Source organism: Phragmites australis, chromosome 14 (genome assembly GCF_958298935.1).
Source record: "Phragmites australis chromosome 14, lpPhrAust1.1, whole genome shotgun sequence".
Classification (NCBI taxonomy): Eukaryota; Viridiplantae; Streptophyta; class Magnoliopsida; order Poales; family Poaceae; genus Phragmites; species Phragmites australis.
Genome location: NC_084934.1, coordinates 28,397,540 through 28,417,793, shown reverse-complemented (window position 1 = coordinate 28,417,793; position 20,254 = coordinate 28,397,540).

Sequence of the window (20,254 nt, the reverse complement as noted above, 5' to 3'; positions counted from 1 at the left end):
ACCGGACGGGGGTGCGTTTTCAACCCTCCCCGTCACTTCGCGTAGCAGCCCATGATGGTTATTTTTCATTTATGGCGTCTTGAAACTCGCGCCATCCTTTCTGAGCACGCTACCGCCGGGGTGGGCTCCCCGGAGAACAGGAGGACAGACCAGGGATCGAATCCTTGACAACCGACAACCAACACCAAAGCACAGAAGACATATCAACCGAAGAACAAGGAGCACGAAGCTCTAGACTTAGACAAATATTCTTGTAACACAACAGATCCTCAGAGAGAAATTCTCAGAGCATTTATAGCGCACACACAGGAGTAGGGTGTTACGCTCAGTGCGGCTCGAACCTATCTAAAAATCCCCTGAGCATTTACTCCTTCCTGCATCCGATCATTCCACTCCACCTGCATCTCATTTACTTCCATTTATTTCATCTACAAAGCGAGTTCAGAATCATCCCCCCCGACCGAATCTCAAAGGGGTCCCTCCGGATCCCCGTTTGAGGAGTTCACCCTCCGACAGTGTCGCTGTAGCGAAAATGGCTCTATTAGATCATGATTGTGATTTTGGTGATTAATAACAACATAGTCATTGAGACTGATATGTTTGTCAAGAATATATGTTAGTAGGTCTCATAGATGCAATACATCAAGAAATCATCGTAACCGGGATAAAGTTTGATTGAATTAAAACAGTACCAGGAGAATTGACCTCACCAGAAGGTCCGGTGCAGAGGAATGTCCACTCACCAAAGCATTGTACACAAAGACTGATAGCCTCATCGGATAATCTGGTGCTCTGTGTGTTAAACTCATCGAAGTATTTCTAACAAAAGGGGAGAAGACTGGGGACCTCACGGGATAGTCCGGTGCAGAGAAGTTTACACTTATCAGAGCTTTATGTTCATAGATTGTTAGCCTTACCGGATAGTCCAGTGCTCTGTGTGTTAAACTCACCAAAGTATTTATGCAGCAAAGTTACCTCGGGGTAGAAAGATTTGAAGCCACCGGATACTCCGGTGATGAAGGGTATAAAACACCGAAGTATTTCTTACAGAGGCGATTCCAAATGCTGAAGAATGAAGATTAACTCGCCGGGTAGTCCGATGATCACAAAGATAGTTGCACCGAAGCATTTCCAGGGAAATGAAGAGAAGGTTTAAATCACCGGATGGTCCGATGTGAATGTAATAAACACTAGATGAATGCACCAAAGTATTTTACATAGAGAGGTCACAAAGGCTTGGATGGTTCAAGATAACTCACCGAAAGGTTCAGTGATGGATTTGAAGGCACACCAGTGTGTTCGGTGTTCATAGAGACAGTGAGTGGAGTTCTAACAACTAGTTTTTGAGTTTGTACTCATCAGATGATCCGGTGTTAATACTACTATTCTCACTGGATCATCCGGTGTTAACAGCTTTTCTGGACCATTGGAAAAAAGGCTAGTTGGCGAGTTTAAGGCTATAAATACCCATCCACTCACTCGTTTAATGGTGTGGCATGTTGCTAGAGTCTAGAGGAAGCTCATACACACTTGAGAAGATATTCAAGCCACCAGAGTACTTAAAGTGATTATCCAATGTGATTAAGTACAAGATTAGAGTGTTTAGTGCTTATAGGCATAGACTGAGTTGTAGTTAAGTACTGCAGTTTGAAGAATGGATCAATGAGTAATCCTAGCGTATACCAAGAGGTACGTCAGCACCCTGGAGTCTTGGTGACTCGCTGGCATCTTAAGCCTTTGTGGCTCAAGTTTGTTAACCCTCCGACTTAGTGTGGAGCGGTGGGAAAACACATGTACGGGGACGCGGAGACCCTTGCCTTGGTAGCTCAAGCTCCAAAGTGGTCACGACGGCAAGTGACTGAAAAAGAGGCTAATGGTGAGACCTTGTCTTGGTGGCTTGATGGTTCATCGTGCTTGATACCTTGTCTTGGTGACTTGGTACCTTAAGAGTCATGACTGAAAGAGTCGTGCCAACCAGAAGCATATTTTTTGTGGAGCTCTAAAGTGGATTAGGGGTGACATTCATGTCATCGATATCACAGGATAAAAATTCGTTGTGCCGAGTTTGTCTCTCTACCTTATTTATGTTTTCGTATTTACATACTTGCAATTTATCTTGCTAGAGTGGGTTGAAATCAACTTAAGAAGTAGAGTAGACATACTAGATAAACCTAAAATACATTTAGATAGAAATTGAGACAGGTTTATCTTATGAAATTTTTGGAGTCATTTTCATTTAGGTTTCCATGTGTCCTAATTCACCTGCATTCTTAGAACGTCACCGTTCCTTACAGTCATCATCTTTGCGCCAACGGCATGCGGCCATGATGACTACGACGAGGCTTGACGGTGGCGGGCTTCATCAGCCTTGGCGGGCTCACATGAGGCCAGCGGCAGCAGGGACCCGACGGGGACTAATCTTCAGCGCCAGCAGCAGGGACTTCACTTCGGCGGCAGCAAGGACGGCGAACTTGAACAGCAACTGGGGTTCTATCTGGCTCATCTCCTCTGTGCTGCGGGCGGTAGCTAGGGCGATAGGGCCTTCACCCCCCTTCTCTCCATCCGCGGGCAGCGACATTATTGGAGGCGGTGGCCAGGGCTCCACCCCCATCTCCCCTAGCAGCAGGGCCTTGACCTTGTACCTCTTGCCGCCAACGAGGTCGTTGAGCGCCTCCGCCAAGGTCACCGATGGACCCCACCCGTCATACACACGCGTACGTCACCTCACTGCTAGTATCCTCCCTCAGCGTGCAACCCCGCCCTCGCTCTGCGAGGGAAGCCCTCCGTGCGGGCCACACCACAACAACGTCAGCCTCGTCGGCAACCGGTGCAGACTCCCCTCGCCACTGCGCCCGCTTCCATCATGGTCAACTTCGACGAGGATGCCTTCACCATGTACTCCGGGTACCTCTCCGAGCAGATGGGCCAGTCCCACTTCGCACGACAAGGGTGGTGCTGGACGGTGGGCAGCCGAGTGCAGACGCAGGACAACAGGGCAGGCGGGAGGGCGAGGGTGGGAAGACGGGTGTGGGAGGGAGGTTGAGCGCGGGACGAGATAGGGAGTCGACTCCGCCTCCTCAAAAGTACAAAGCGGAAGGGGTGTGATAGGGGATCGATAAAGATTGGAAGTGGGGTAGGGGGTCTGTTGGAGAATGATTCTGGTATATAATCTTTAAATTAAGCTATAGGGAGTTGAATAGAGACTATTAGAGATGCTCTTATCCATACCAGTGGCATGTTTACCAGTCTATTCATATGACAGGTGGGTCATGTCTCCACTCTTCAACCCTAATTGACTAATCCACGCGCCTGATGCCACCATTTGCATTCACACCAGGCGTCCAGGTCTTTAGGCCGGTCCCCAATCCAAACATGTCTCCTATTTGTCGCCAGAGAGCCTCGTCGCCCATCCACCTAGGACCCCAGTCTCCACCGGCCCTCCACAGTTCATTGCATGTCCGCCTCCCTTCCCTTCGCCATACGTCGCATGTCCACCATGCGACAGCCCGATAGCCTCACAGTCCACTGCCTGTCCGCCAGAGAGCCTAGTGGAGCTGCCTGTCCTGCATGGATCTGGCCATGGGTGCACCTTCTCCCTTCTCAACGGGCCTTGATCCGCTTGTTCATTTGAGGTGCTCGTTTGTTCATTTGAGTAGAGATGAACATATCATTTAGCCGGGAGAAACCAAGATTTTTTGATGATGTTCGTGTTCACAAGTTCATGGATTGCTCAATGTTGCTATAGAGTTATTGTATACATGATGTTTTTTTTATATATAAATGGATCCAGTCGTGGTATTCCTATGAATGGATTGCTCAATGTTCACTAGTTTTTTTTTTAAGATCCTGTCATTGTACACAGGGTATTTTTACTCATGGATTGGTTAATGTTGCTATTTCAGTTTTTGTAAGATCCAGTCATAATTTTTTTTCTCAGATTTTGAACTTGCAATGGTACAAGCTAGGTATACAGGGTATTCCTATGAATGCTCACATTGGTGTATTCAGATTTCAGACTTATGTCTTGTAACTAAAATTGATAGCTTCTTGTGCTGATGCTTCTTATGGTTACTTCCAGCAAGATAGCAACTACATCTTATTCATAGGTCAAAACTGTTCAGACCTTGTCTTGTAATTAAAATGGTTCAGATCTGTTAAAAGTTTTATTTCAATTAACTGGTACGAACAATCTCAGTATCTGAAAAGGTCATGTTCTTTAATTTTATTGTGAATCCTATGAATTTTGTTGTAACCAGTTCAAATACAAGGTTAGTATTCAAATGAGTATACATACGATCAACGGGTAAACAGGTATATCCGTGAGCGACGAGTTTGAGGCTACTCTTCACCTATGTGCATTTGTGGACATACCCACGGTTAAATAAAAACTGACGAGTAAGGTATGAATGAACACCACTTATACCTGCTAGACCTGATTACCATCTCTACTCCATGTCATGTCGGCCAATCATGCATGGAGCCAAACCGACGGGAAAAGAATGAAATTGTGAAATTGGTGGTATTATCAGATGATCACTTTGCAGGGGACGGCATGCAAAATGAATCATAGAGTTATGATGTTGCTGAACTCATCCAACGATCCGAACATTGATGTTCCATTGACATGCTACTACTATTTGTTGATTCAAACTTCAAGTCTCTTCGTAGCTGTCAAGCTTCTGACGAGACTAACGATCAGTTAAGTACAGTTGTTTTATTGAGCCGGTCTAAGTTAGAGGGACAGCACCTTCTTAACGAAATACTACAGGGACGTCCTCCCCCGATGCTCATTTTTTTCGTCTCTTCGTAGCTAGTACTTTCTGTAATCTTCTGGGTGAGCTGGGTTCAAATCAATCGTGTGTGTGGACTGGACTGGACACCTGGAACGGCATCTTGGCAAGAGATTCTCTTGTCGGATGAAGAAACCACCATCTCATCTCATTCTCGCACAAGAATGTTCACATCAGACGTGAGTGTGACACACAGTACCTTAGCAGACGTGAGTTTTCTGGATTGGCAGGTGCTCTTGCTCTGCGGATCACATGATTGCTTCTTTGTGATGTGCGGTCTGAGCGCATCAATGCTCTGATTGATTATCAGTACAGAGCAATTTGGTCTACATATAATATTACGTGGAAGCGTATTTGGACAAATTAAAAAATTAGATTACATATTCGACTATATTTGCTAAAATAGACCATATGTTATTGTATTTATAAATTTATAATTCGTATTCGGCATCTCGGTACTAAATATGATGAACAGTACCATATTCAACCCATCATGTATCGAATGTAGCCAACCCTCCATTCATGAACAGTAGCTATGTTAAGTTCATTAAATTTCATTTTCGCTCTACTTTAAAACGTTGGTCTTTTGTTACTTAAAAAATTTAATTTTTTTTTACGTGTTCTATAATTTATGTGCAACCCATTTTAATTAGATTCACACCAAAATCATTTGTATATCTTAAATTAAAATTCTCAAAAAAGCTACTTTTATAATTTCTAATAATTGTTAGTGCCTCAAATAAATTTCCAAAAATCTAGAAAAATTCATTAATATTCTTCTTATATGATGCACTAATTTCTACAATTATTTTCAGCTTTAAGTTATATGTAAAAAATAAATTCCTTTGTAATGCTCTATTGATATGCATTTTTATTATTTCATGTGATATTCTTCTTTTAATTCAATTTAAATTTAAACAAAATTTAACTATCTCATTATTTATTTCTGAAGAACGGTGGGCGAGCTGGCATGTCTTTTGAACGGTGCAAGTAGTAGTTCAAGACGGCGAGGGCAGGCTAGCGGCGTCGACATGTCGTGGGCTTGTGGCTTTGTGGGGGACTGGGGCAAGCGGGGCAAGATGGCTCAGCGCGGGGCAGACAGATCAGCGCAAGGCAAGACAGATCAACGGGGCAGACGGGCGACAACGACTCGGCAAGGGCGGGTGGACGAATTGGTGCCGGCATACGGGCGATGGTGGGTGAATGGGAGTGGCGACAACGGTCCCTGGCAGTGATGGATTGGAGGTCCGGAGTGGCGGGCTAGCGGCGCCGTGCGGCCAAGGACTGCATTTCAGCAGTTGCGGCTTGCAGCTAGGGCAAGAGTGCTGATTGGCTGACAGGCTGGGGGTGTGGGCTGGGCCCGAATTTCTTCCAAATGAGGTGAAAATGGGGATATTTTAAATAAAAACAGAATTTCGTGAAAACAGGTGGGATGAGATTTCACCTATTTTCAACCTCGTTTTCGAACATCACAGTCCCATTTTCGTCCCGTTCTCATGTAAAAATCGGAAAAAACAGAAACGGTTACGAAATATGACAGGATTTTTTCGTACCACTCTCATTTCTAATACTGATGCTCTAGATCAAAATCCTCTAACTTGAAACGATGAAGTCACATAAATATTATACCACTAAATCTAGCCTATTCATTTTCGATCCAATAGCTCACAGCTGAGTAAAGTTATTTTACTTTACCCGTTGTAAAGTCAGAGCATCTGTTCCGTGATCTGACCTGACCATCCAATAGACAATCACATTCAACAGTTGGACACAAAAAGGATAAATACCAAAAAAATTGCTTCGAGCGGACACCATGTGCTTGTGGGCCCAAGTGTAAACATTGGACACTGACTTTCTTTTTTTAGAAAAAAAGAGTGTGCACAGTGAGACTGGATTTTTGTGTCTGTTTCTACTTGATTTGAGAGAGACGGCTCGTTTTGCCCGGAGCTGGAGGTGGTGCCGTGGAGGTAGTGGGTGGGGGCGGAGCTGGATTTTTATTTTTATATTTCTTAAATAAAAAATTTGTGAAAAATTACAAACTATTGTCAGCCTTTCCAATAAGTGACAAATTAAAAAATAAAAATACAAAATTTCATTACTTTTAAAATTCAAAACACTATCGAAATAGCCATAATTTTTTTAAAAAAAATTAGTAGTGTAGAGTTTGCTATTATCTGGCTCTCAAAAAAATTCAAACAAAAAAATAACATTTACAATGAGAAAAAAATCAAACATGTGTGTTTTTTCAAAATAGACGTCTATTTTTATAATTATTTAATTTAAGAAATATAAAAATAAAAATGTCCAAACTCGAATATGGTTTGATTTGCCTTTTTTTGACAGAGAGATGCAAATTTAGGGGGCCGAAACCACACTTGCGAAAAGCTACGGCCCAATGATGCCTTCGTAGAGCCTGGTTTTTGCATTGCATGGGCCGGATTGGCTTGTGCCCCAACGTCGAATCCAGATCGATAAACTTTCCATTTCCACTACGAAAAACGATCATCTTTAGACTAAACGGCGCATCATATAAGCCGGTGTTATCGATCTGGATTAAAAAAAATCGAGGACCTAAGGCTTCTTTGAGTTCTTTCTATACTTACTGGTACCAAAGGCTGAATCAAGGATGGCGATCAATGGCGATGAACGAAACAGTACTTGCTCATCTAGCACGCAAGCAAGAGCACCGTAGAAACAGGCTCAATTCAAACATGTGTCTTTGGCATTTTAAACCCAGTTGGACCAAAAACCTTCATGCGCGTTTCTTCAAAGTAAAAAATTAAGGAAATTATGCGCTGCGGTCGACGCATTGCACCTGTTTACTTTATTTATTCTAGTTCCCCGGTTGTTGAATTGCTATAGTGCAGCCACCACAATTCATACTACAACTATCCACCTAAGGTCACTCCCAGTGCAAGAAATTATTGCTGATGTCTTTCACGTCACTTAGACAAAGTATAGATATGATCTCACAATGCATAATATCTAATAATGAGGCTCAGTAAATAAATGTAAACATAGCTTGTAAACAATCTCATTTACCCTAATGTATTGTTTTACTTATGTCTTTTTATTTATTTAGATAAATGAAGTTTTTATTGAACTCCGATAATTACATCAAGCTAATGCAATCATGCTGAGAACATTTCCAGTCTCTGTATGACTAAGATGCACACAACCCAAAAACAAAAAGGGGAAAATATAATTATAGTTTATCATAAGTGGTAAAAGGAAAGCTAAGGAACGCTGATCCTCCGACTAGACCGTCACCCATAAACCTGGTTAAAATACTCCCTGTCCACCTGCTCCAAATGCTGACACATCACTACAACTATATCCTGAGAATCTAGCTTCTGTAATATAGCCCAGGTACAGAGCCAGTGAGTACACGAGTAGATAAACTGCAAAGTAGAAAAAATATTTCTTTTATCAAACACCATATCATTCCTGCATAACCAAAGCGACCAACAAGTAACAGCTAGCTCTAACAGGACTTCCGATTTTAAGTCCTTCGCAATACCCCTCAGTCAAGTACACACTACGGGGCTAAAAGAGTTCTGAAGCCACGTATATGATGGACCATACAGTGCGTACAAGACAGCACTCAAAAAGCAAGTGTTTGATTATCTCTTCTTTGTGAAAAAGCAACCATTCGTACTGCCTTGTCAATTGCTCTTAGCCAAATTATCTCTTGTCAGAACTACCCCTTGGCGTAAATACCAAAGGAAGATTTTAACTTTGAGTGGCACCTTCAATTTCTAAAATCATTTGTTAACATTGGAAACATCACTATGCATTAAGACAAGATAGTGGGACTTCATTGAGAACCGCCCATTTGGGGTTAAGTTCCAATGGAACTCATCTTGTTCTTAACTGAGCACAGTATTAGTGATGCGAGGAAGTAATTAATTCCACGCCACTAATTTTAGGCCTATAAGGTCCATTCGAAAAGAAACATTCGAAGTGGTTTGAAGGACTTATGCTACAATATCTTGTTTATTCTTAACAATGTTGTACAAAGATGAATATTGTTCTCGCTGAGTTGAATTTCCCAAACACTAGTCTTTCCAAAACCTGATCTAGACATCATCTTTGATTGTGAAGGTTTCGAAGCAGAGGAAATCACACTTCACCTTCATAAGGTTTGCCCAAAAATGTGAGTCCCCAGCTTTTTATTGTACTTGCAATAAGGGTTTGGAGACCAATTACTTATTGTGTATTAGTTGTTGCCACATTTCTAGTCGTGATCAACTTAAAAAGCCATCTGGTGAGAAGTGCAATATTCTTTATATCTGGATCATGAATTCCTAATCCCTCTTGATTTATAGGGCGGCACAAAATTCTCAATTTGGCAAGACGATATTTTTTCTTTTGGTCATCACTCTGACAGTAAAACCTGGAATGAAAATAATCAAGCTTTTTAAGTACCCCTTGGTATAGCAAAGAAAGATATCATGTATATGGGCAGACTACTAAGCACTGAATTTATCAATGTCAGTCGCCTTCCAGTTGAAAGATGTTTTCATTTCTAATTACTGAGTCTCTTCTCAAAATGTTACTCAACTTCTTTCCAATCTACATTCCTCAGTTTCTTATAATGTATAGGAATAACTAAATACCGTAAGAGGAATTTGCCAGTGACACAACCAAAAAGCTCAATGTACTACTCAATCATGGCTTGAGTATTGCCAAAATAAAATAATTCACTCTTATGAAAGATGATCTTTAGACTCAATAGTTGTTTAAAAGCAAGAGGCAATAGCTTCATATTGTGAGCTTTATCTAAGTCATGATCCATAAAGAGAATGGTGTCATCGCCATATTATAGAATAGAAAGATCATCATCAATAAGATAAAACACCACTCTACAAATTTGTCCATTTACTTTGCCTCTTTTGATAAGAACAGCTAGCATGTCAGCTACAATATTCAAAAGCACCGTTGAAAGTGGGTCGCCCTATCAAAGGCTTTTTTCGTTTGAAAAAAAAAAGTTCTGACGTCATCATTCACCTTAGCTGCTACACTACCTCCCAAAACGAAAGTCTCAATCCAAGAGATTCACTTGGGCGAGAAGCCTTTCATCTGTAAAGTATGAAGCAGAAAGGGCCATTAGACCTTATCATAAGCCTTCTCAAAGTCTACCTTAAAGATTACCCCGCTCATTTTTTTCTGTGCAGTTCATATATTGTTTCATGGATATTTCGCTCTTGCATGAATGCAGTTTGAGTAAAACTGATCACTTGGTCTGCAACAGAATTGATCCGATTTGTGACCACTTTTATGAAGATCTTGAAGCTAACATTCAGCAAATAAATAAGTCTATATTATTATATCATGTTTGCCTCTTTGATTTTTGGCCGAAGTGTTATCACCCTAAAATTAAGGTTAAACAAAGTCAGTTAATTCGCATGTAAATCCTAGAATAAATTCATCAAGTTAAACTTGATGACATCTCAGAATTTCTAGTAAAATTCTACCAAAAAGCCATCCGGGTTGAGAGCTTTATTGTGTTCCATGTCGAACACAGCATCCCGAACATCCTTCTCCGAAAAAGGTGCCATTAAGAATTCATTCTCTGCCTATGAGACTTGAGTGACGTATTCTTTCCTGGACTCATCAAGTGAGAAGGAATTGCCCTCAGGCAGCCCAAACAACCTCTTATAGAATTTGGTAATAGGGGCCTATAAAGCTACCTCACCTTCAATTTTTCTTTCATCTTGCTCTAGGCAAATGATCTGTTTCTTCCTATGTTTACTATTAGCAACCATCTGGAAGTATTTGGAATTATTATCACCTAGCAAGATATTCATCACCTTTGCTCGCCGGTACCACTTGAGTTCTTCTTCGCAAAGAAGTTTGGCTAGCCGATCTCTAGATTGATCTATGACGCTCGCTGGTACCACTTGAGTTCTTGTTCATGAAGAAGTCCGACCAGCCAATCTCTAGATTCATCCAACTATTCACTCTCAGCATCAATTAGGTCGCGTACCTCAACGAAAATGTCCAAATCATCTATAATGGACCGCATGCTTGATTTTCTTATTTATAAGTGCCACTGGTATGGGCTGCCCAACCCCGTAGATATCTGCGTAAGACACTCATTTTGTTATTCCATCGTTGGATGGGGTTACGGCCTTTTACCAACTTATTCCAAATGTTCACCACTCAGTCATGAAAATCATCTCTAGTTAACCAGCCAAGTTCTAATTTGAATTGCTTTTGATTCCCTGGGAAAGCCGCATTTCTATTGTCAAGCAACAGGGACATGTGGTCCGTAACACCTCTCTCTAAAGCGTGTACAGAGACCAACGAGTACTTAGACTCCTATTCCATAGTCATAAAAACTCTATCTAACTTTTCATAAGTTAGATTAGGAAGGAAATTTACCCCAGTAAATTATCGACCCGTTAAATCAATTTTTTTAAGATCAAAGCTATCAATGATAACATTGAACATAAAAGACCAACGATTATTGTATCTGTTGTTATTTTTCTCACTATTACTCCTCGGGATATTAAACTCCCCGCCAATCAGGGTTGGGAGGGGGTTCTACTGGCATAGCCGCACTAACTCTGCTAGGAAGCTTGATTTGTAATTGTCCTACGCCGGTGCTACGAACCGCTATAAGCATCTATTTAAATTTGTCTATCTTGTTGCTTAGATGTAATTTGACAAAAATTTCATCTTTCATAATTAAAGACAAATCTAGAGTAGATGCATGAATTTCGAGGAGTATTTTCTCCAGACCTTCCACTAGAAGGAAGATAATGCCAAACAAAATTTACGTCACCTAAAAGGAGAGCCAGACTCTTCTTTACATATCGCTCTTCCTTGTCTCTAATAATGCCACAAGTCCATGTATGCTCCCTAATGCCTTCAGCAACATAACGATATTTAGCCAAGTCAGAGAGACCTATACTATTTTAGAATATGTTTTTTATTGGGAAACTTCTTTATTGTATTTATTGCCGCTATTCGGGCCTTTCGTCCTTTTATCTTAGAGGATAATTTAGATTTTCTAGCGATAGCCCTAAGGTTATAGTTTTTTACGCCTAGCTCTGTTATCGTAATCAACCTGCGACACATCCTTATCCAAGTGAGTGAGCAGGGCACCGTCAAATTCGATGTCTTTGTCATCACTTCCATCATAGGGATTCATTTCTTTGGTGAAACCGTTGTTTGGCATTATTTTTACTTATATCTTTTTTTTGGATTATCTGATCAAGCTCTAATGCAACTTTTGTGCTGCGTCTATGCGTTGGATTTTATATCAAGCTAGTGTCTTATGAAAGACACATCTTCTTTTTATCCCGCCATATTTTATCACTTGTGTTTGTCTAATTAATGTATAAGACATGGTCCCGGAAGAATTACACAAGTGAACCGATTGGACAGCACTAATAATTTTTCCTTCCAAGAGGGAGAAAATCTAAAGAGCAATTCACTCAGCCACAAGCCACAGCTGTGAAGCAGAGGAGGAGACTTGTGCTGGCTCCTTTCATTGAGCACGATGCGTCGCCGTCAGCGAGTCACCACCGCCCAACTGGCGGAAGAAGAATCTGTGGGCTAGCATTTCTACCGGCCAAACCAATCCCGCCGTGGGATCCTTCGTCTCTGCGGTTAGGGCGAGACGAAAAGCTTACAGTTTGTCTAGTTTAGCTCATGTCTAGTTTTGTTTGTCTCGTTCTAGTTTTTTTAACAAGCTAAACTATTTTTATAACTTATTTAGTTAACAAGTTAGCTCGTGAGTTGCTTGCAAGTCAGACGAGACAAGGAGATCCAAGTCTCTTAATATTATAACCATTCAAGCTAGTCATCCGTATAAGATAAACTCATCTTGACTTATTTAGATGATCCAAATCTAACAGCATCATGTACTTGATTACTCATCTCACTCATCTTCTTTATCGTTGGCCGTCGTGACTCGTAGTTGCTCTTCCAAATTAACAGATCATTCGCGCTATATAGCTCATTCCATTGAACTTATGCTATTATTATTATAATTTATAAAGTTAATTAATTAAAAGGAGCAAAAATAAAAAATAGACAATATACGCGATCGTATTTACCGAAATAGACAATATATCGTCGTATTTACAATTTTAGCATTCGTATTCGGCACCTCGTTTACCGAAAATTGACTTTCGCTACATCGTACACCAAAAATACCATATTCGACACACGGTGTGCCAAAAATGACACTGTAACACCGTATTCGGCACACGGTGTACCGAAAATATGCTACAGTACTATTTTCGACCCACCATATACCGAAATGGACGGTACCGCGCATGAACAGTAACAGTAACAGCATTGCGTTTGAATTTGTTTTCCCTCTTTTTTTTTTAACAGTGGTCTTCTGTTACTCTAAAAATGTTAAAACTTTTTTTATGTATTCCATAATCTATGTGCAGCCTATTTTAATTAGATTCATAAAAAATCCTTTGTATATTTAAAACTAAAATTCTAAAAAAAAACTACTTTTATAACTTGTAATAATTGTTAGTGTCTCAAATAAATTCCAAAAAATCTAGAAAAATTCATTAATATTCTTTTTATGTGATGGACTAATTTCTAAAATTATTTTCAATCCTAATTTATATGATGAAAAAGTGAGTTCCTTTGTAATGTTTTATTTATATGAAATTTCATGAATGTTACTGTTCATTTTCGGCGTATGGTGTGCCGAAAATGGCACGGTAGTCGTGTGTCGAATACGTGCTACAGTGCCATTTTCAGCACATCGTGTGCCGAATATGATATTTTCGGTGTACGTTATACCGAAAGTCAATTTTTGATAAACAAGTTACCGAATACGAATGCTAAAATTGTAAATACGACGATATATGTTGTCTATTTTGGTAAATACGGTCACATATATTATCTAATTTTGTATTTTGGCTATTCAAAAGTGGTGATAGATTTTATCAAAATAGTATCACCAATTTTTTTGGTTGATTGTTTCTTATGTTAGTAGCTCAACGGCATATGATGGTCACATCACACAAGTTCGTTGTTAGTAGATGATGGTCACACCACACAAGTTCGTTGTTAGTAGTGGCTGATTTCTATTTAGGAAAACTTTATTAGTTTTATTTAAATTGGTTGCAATTACAAGTAAAAAGAACTTATATGAGAATTGGCTATTTTTATCGTACTCTAAACTAGTTGCACTCTATGAAAAGATGACCACAAATCACACAACTAATTTCTTTTGTATAGTTTGTTTCTGATAGCTCATATGTATATATATACATACACACACACACATATATATATATATATATATATATATATATTAATTAATTGCTCAAACACTATTATACATTTATACTGCTCAAAATTAAAATTATTACTGACTCGTGAGCCAAACAAACCGACTAAAGCTGCTAACCAGAGCCGAACTAATTTTTCTGCTCGAGCTAGCTTTTCGTTAACGAGCAGAGTCGAATCAGCTTATATTATTTAAACGAGCGAGCCAGCCAGCTGGCTCGTTATTCAGCCTACCCGTGGCCCGTGGGCCAAATACGGAGTAGAGGTTCGCCGCCTCCGATAAGACCGAACAAAATCTCCAATCAGACGCCACTTCACCTGAATCATTTTGGAGTCATCAACATGTTCCGTGCGACGCCAGCGAATTAAGGACAAAAAAAATCAGGAGACGTCGGTACGGTCAACAGCAGCACACGCGTGCAGCACGTGGAAGAGCACTTGAGATTTGTCAACAGTATTCTATCTACCCGTTTCTTCCTTAGATTCAAACTTCGTGATCTTTAGCCAATATTGTATCTTATAATAGGTATTTTTTTTAACACTGCTATTTATCTGTCAATGGAAAAAAAAAGATTTTTTAACACTCATATTTATCTGTCAATGAAAAAAAAAGAAATCTATCTAGTTTTGTGTCGTATGATAAATTTGGAGATTTGTGTAGCTATCTCCTTGAGGGAGTTCCTCCGACGATGTCTTCTTCTTCGACGATGGTGATATTAGGGTTAGGTTATAACTTCAGGTATTCAGGATTTTGAGGTTTGCCATCTGTAGAGGGAGCTCTAGGGGAGGCCGTCGGCACGGTGGTGGTGGTGAGCGAGACGGCAAGACGGTAGGGGTGCTGCCCGTCGCGCGTGGCGGAGGACTATCGATTGGACTGGCGATGGTGATAGGGGCATCAAGGTTGGAGTGGTTAGTGGCGGCGGCAGTCGAGGGCGACGGATTCGATGGCGATGACGTTGCTAAAGCCAGGCGGGGAGGTGGTGGTGGTGAGGGAGCGCGGAGAGGAGGGGCGTCGAGGTGGAGGAGGAAGAGGGGCGACAGAGGAGGGAGGGGCGGTGAAGGAGGGTGAGTCGTGTTGGCATCGGAGACGATGACAGTGAGACGAAGGGCGATGACGCATGAGGCGGGTGCAGCATGTGGAGCGGTGATGGCAGAATTCGTGCAGTGGGGTGGGGTGAAATAAGTGAGGATTAGTGTTAGAAATCTTATATATCAAACTGAAATTAATCCGGGATGATTGATCTAAGATCTAATAGTCTATAATTTGATAGAGTTTTTTTTAATAAATCTTTTAGACACTCTCTTTTTTTATATAACAAATGGTACCTTTGGATTCACAATTGAAGTAATTTCCTAAAGTATTCTTCTTAAGACCGTGCTCAGCCAAATCACACATTATATTTTGAAACTGAGGGAATATTAACGGTTAGTAGCATTTGGACAGAAATCACAGGCGCAAATTAATCTCTCTCAGCCTATGCAGCGTGGGAATTGATCTCCTGGACCTCTCGCTTTGTAATTCCTGAAAGAAATTTCTCGCTTTTTATTTGTGCGTGAGGTGCAGATGTTCAATCGTTAGAGCAACTCCAAGGACTCCTTCCTTATCCAGCTCGCTATCGGCAAAGTTGCCCAGCGGGACAAAAAATACCTCCAACGGACTAGCTATCGCGCTCGCTATTTCGTTCGCTCCCAGCTGGCTCGCTATCTCATTGGTTCGCTCGCCATATCTACCTAGCGGAGAGGCTCGCTATCGTAGCTGTCAGCAATAGAACGGACGAACGAAGAGTCGATGACGGTGGACCCGCTTCGAACATAACTCACCAGTTGTTCTATATTCCATAATACATGTGTAATTTATTTTGATTAGATTCAACCAAAAAATATGTGTGGAATTTAAATTAAAATTCTTAGAAAACTATTTTTATAACTTCTAGTGCTTCAAATAAATTCCAAAAAAATTATAAAAATTCGCTAATATTCTTCTTATGTGATAAACTAATTTCTAAATTTATTTTCAATCCTAGGTTATATGGTGAAAAAGTAAATTATTTGTGAGTAAAATTTAGGAAACAAGATTTAGAGAGTTAGTTGGAGAACTTAGAGAAATAAAAAGATTCTTTTGAAAATCAGTTGAAGATGCTATTAGTCGTTGCTACCAGCCATCCACCATAAGAAAGTCGCATCGATCTCGACCGGCCGTGCTGCCGGGCTGGGCACTAGGAGGCCGTTTGACCCCAACCTGTAGGAGGCGAAGTGCCAAACGCTTGGCGTCCTTTCGGACTTTCAGTACGTGACAACAAAACGAACCAGTGCTACATAAAATCTGGCAGGTTACTAACACAAGAAATGATGAGATGAACCATGGAGTTAGGAAAACGTAATGGAATGGGAATTGCACGAATGCTCTCTATCGCATAGGGTGAAGCACTTTAGACCTAGCATTCTTAGCTAAACTTATGAAACCCTTTAGTTCTGCATAAGTATTTATGAAACTCTTTAGTTCTGCATATATATTCTTATAGCGTACACCGTTGAACTGTTTAAATTTGCATAGGGCATCTGGCCAGTGCTCTAAACTAAATTGTGTGATGAAGCAAGCTTAATCGTTTTTGATGGATGCCACAATGATTCGATCTCGATTTTTGTTGTCTCAATTTGGAAGTGAAATCATGCTCAGTTCCGGGTTTGCTCTTATTTTTATGGTGTACTTACAGTTTGTGTCTTGGAGATCAGGATGCATACCTCTACTTTTTTCCCTTTTAGATGTCACGAGTTAGGTTATCACTTTCTTGCAATTCTGATGCATATGAACTTGACAAAGTCTTTTTGTAATTATTGGCTGGACTCTGTGATGCAATGCATTAGTTCTATTAGACGGTATGTTGTTACTGTCATGGGCTGTAGCTAATATTTAGTTTCTGGTTAATCAGTGTTCCAGTTTCCAAATGGATATAAGGCTTGTCTAGGCTCTAGCTCAATTCCAAGATTGATATGGCCACTCAACTTTATATAGAAAATGACAGGTATCCTTATTGTTACTGAGCTTATTACACAATAACAAACTAACTTTATGACACTAGATGAATTACCGGCCCATTTCACAACTTGGTGCTATATGCCTTCCATCAATTTTTTTGCCGACTCTTTTTGGGGTTTTTGAATTTTCTTTCTTTGGCTCTCAATGGAAGCATTTGCTGGATGATTTTCCCACCAGTCCTGAGTTCCCTGACTTTATTACCATACAAGCGGACATCAGTCGTAGGCTCAATTACTTTCATTTCCTGCTTCGGTAGAGAACTTGCCGGAGTCCATTGCAAAGGAAGGAGCAAAATTTCAGCTGGTTGTGTTGCTTTTGTTTCTTGTTCTTCCTACCTTCTTAAATTAATTACTGTAAGAAGTCTCTTTGTATTACTAAGTCAATGCAACTGGTCTTGCAACTATTTTTCTTCATGATTGATGTAGTAACAACCTTTACACAATTGATCACATCATCTACACATTGTTGTTTCTCATTCTCTATGACATGAGTAATGTATTGAAATGAAATCTTACCTTGCTCCTGTAGGGATGAGTGAGCAAGAGGTGGCTGATTGTATGAAAAGTTTGGCAATTCAGGTTTCAGGTTTTGATGTGCCAAGGCCAGTAAAAAACTTTGAGGATTGTAGGTTTCCTATACCATTAATGAATGCTATTGCCAAAACAGATTATGAAAAACCAACGACGATTCAGTGCCAGCCTTTACCAATTGTACTTTCAGGTAGAGATCATTGGTATTGCAAAAACTGGTTCAGATAAAACTGTAGCTTTTGTACTCCCTATGATTGTTCACATTATGGATCAGGAGCAGTTGAAAAACCCTAAGCTCCAGGGGGGGCTTGGGCCAAATGGGTCAGCGGTCCATTCACCTAAAAAAAAGAATTGTTAATTTACAAACAGTAACAGGTCTGCTGAAATTCGGGTTTAATCTGAAATTCGACCCGATAGCAAAATTTGTGATTTAAACCTCCTATTGTTTATATTTTGTATAAGTTTTGGTATTTACAGTTTTGCACTTTAATACCTGAAGTTGTGATATTTACATATTATTTTTTATTGCAATACATGCATTTCATCCATCAAATATTTTATCTTGTGAAAAAAAAATTATCTCGTGGAACGTATAAGCATGTAACTAGTAGGATAAATAAACATTGAGATAAAGATGCCCTCATCCTTCGTTATTGTTTTTACTAGATCGTGTATCATGCTCTCTTTCTTAATCAGCTAGTCTTGCACCATACTCCGTTATCATCACCTACATCAACTGTTCTACAAAATCCCGTAAAAACTCGTGCTTTTAGCTGGTGTTTACAAATATTTTATCTCGTGGAATGTATAAGCATGTAACTAGTAGGATAAATAAACATTGAGATAAAGATGCCCTCGTCCTTCCCTATTGTTTTTACTAAGATCGTGTATCATGTCCTCTTTCTTAATCAGCTAGTCTTGCACCATACTCCGTTATCATCACCTACATCAAGTTATCATCACCTACATCAACTGTTCTACAAAATCCCGTAAAAGCTCGTGCTTTTAGCTGGTGTTTAAAAGATTTTTTCTTTTTTGCGAGGCTGGTGTTTAAAGTTAAACTTCTTCCTTTCTTGTTTTCTAAGGGCTAAGATTTGTATGCTTCGCAAAATAGACGGTAGGCAGCAATATTACTTTCCCATACTTACCCACTAAAATCAAATCCTAGATTAATTCTAATGTGTCTCACCAATAATAATTTTTTTTAATGTTAAACGATATAGTGATACGTTTATGAAGGCATCGTCAATTTTTAAACTCTATATCTTCAAATTTTAATAGACGTTGCGAGAGTGTGTGTTACATCTACTAGTTATATATATATATATATATATATATATATATATATATATATAGGATACCTATTCTATACTCCTAGGAGTATGTACTCCCACATGCAATATACCACCTAAACAAACACTTTATACTCTTTTATCATTTTTAGTATACTCTAATACTAATTCTAAGATACTCCAATATGAGTTGTAAGAAAAAAAATTCAATGTTAGCCTTTCATTTTTGCTATATACTCTTTTTTATACATAAAAGAAGTATATACGCAAATTATGATAAAAATCATGGAATTTCATAAAAATTTTCGTGGGATTTGTATTGTAGTATCTTATAATTACTAATGAAGTATATTTAAAGTGATAAAGAAGTATAACACACGTGTAAAAGTGGTATATGAGAGGTGGGAGTACATACACCCAGGAGTACATACTAGTTTTCCTATAGGATACCTATTCTATACTCCTAGGAGTATGTACTCCCACATGCAATATACCACCTAAACAAACACTTTATACTCTTTTATCATTTTTAGTATACTCTAATACTAATTCTAAGATATATATAGAATTTGATTTTATATATATCTTAGAAATATAGGTACCTTCCCACACGTACCACGTGATGAAACGGAGATCTGAACCGCCTGCTCCCTCGCACCTGAAACACGGGTACGCGTACGCCGCGTGCTGAGCTTGGCACACCGCAGCGCGGAGTCCTGGCGACCCGGTCGCGCCGACGACCTCCTGTCCGCAGCCAGCCGCGTTCCCCTCGGCGGCTACACGTGGGCGCGCGGCGGGGGTACCGGCCCCGACACCACCCTCGTCAGCCGTCACGTGTGCCGGGCGCTCAACCCGCCGACCAAAACCAACCGCGTGCCGCCCCGCGCCTCCTCGTCTCGCCCGGCAAACCGAAATGCCGAATCCAGGTGGGCGGCCGTCCTCACACGCGGGGCCGGGTGAGACCGTATATACAGGGAATTTTCTATCGTGTAACCAACCAGTCAAAATTCATATTATAAGTTATAATTTTTTTATCAAAAATATGATAGTGTAAAGAATGCTATCATTTATCATCTCATGAAATTTGAGCTTAAACAATATATTGTATAGAGAGAAAAAAAGAAAATTTTCATCTATGTATATAAGTTGTTGCTTAATCTTAAAGTTTGTGAGATGTTAGATGATGATATGCTCTATATTATGTATTTTTTTGTCAAATTTTTTTATTAGTTTTAGTGTTAGGTTTTTGTTAGTTGATTACACAAACTAATTTATGTAACGTTTATACAGTAGAATTTCTCTATATACAGTCATGTGAACAAGGAGTCCAAA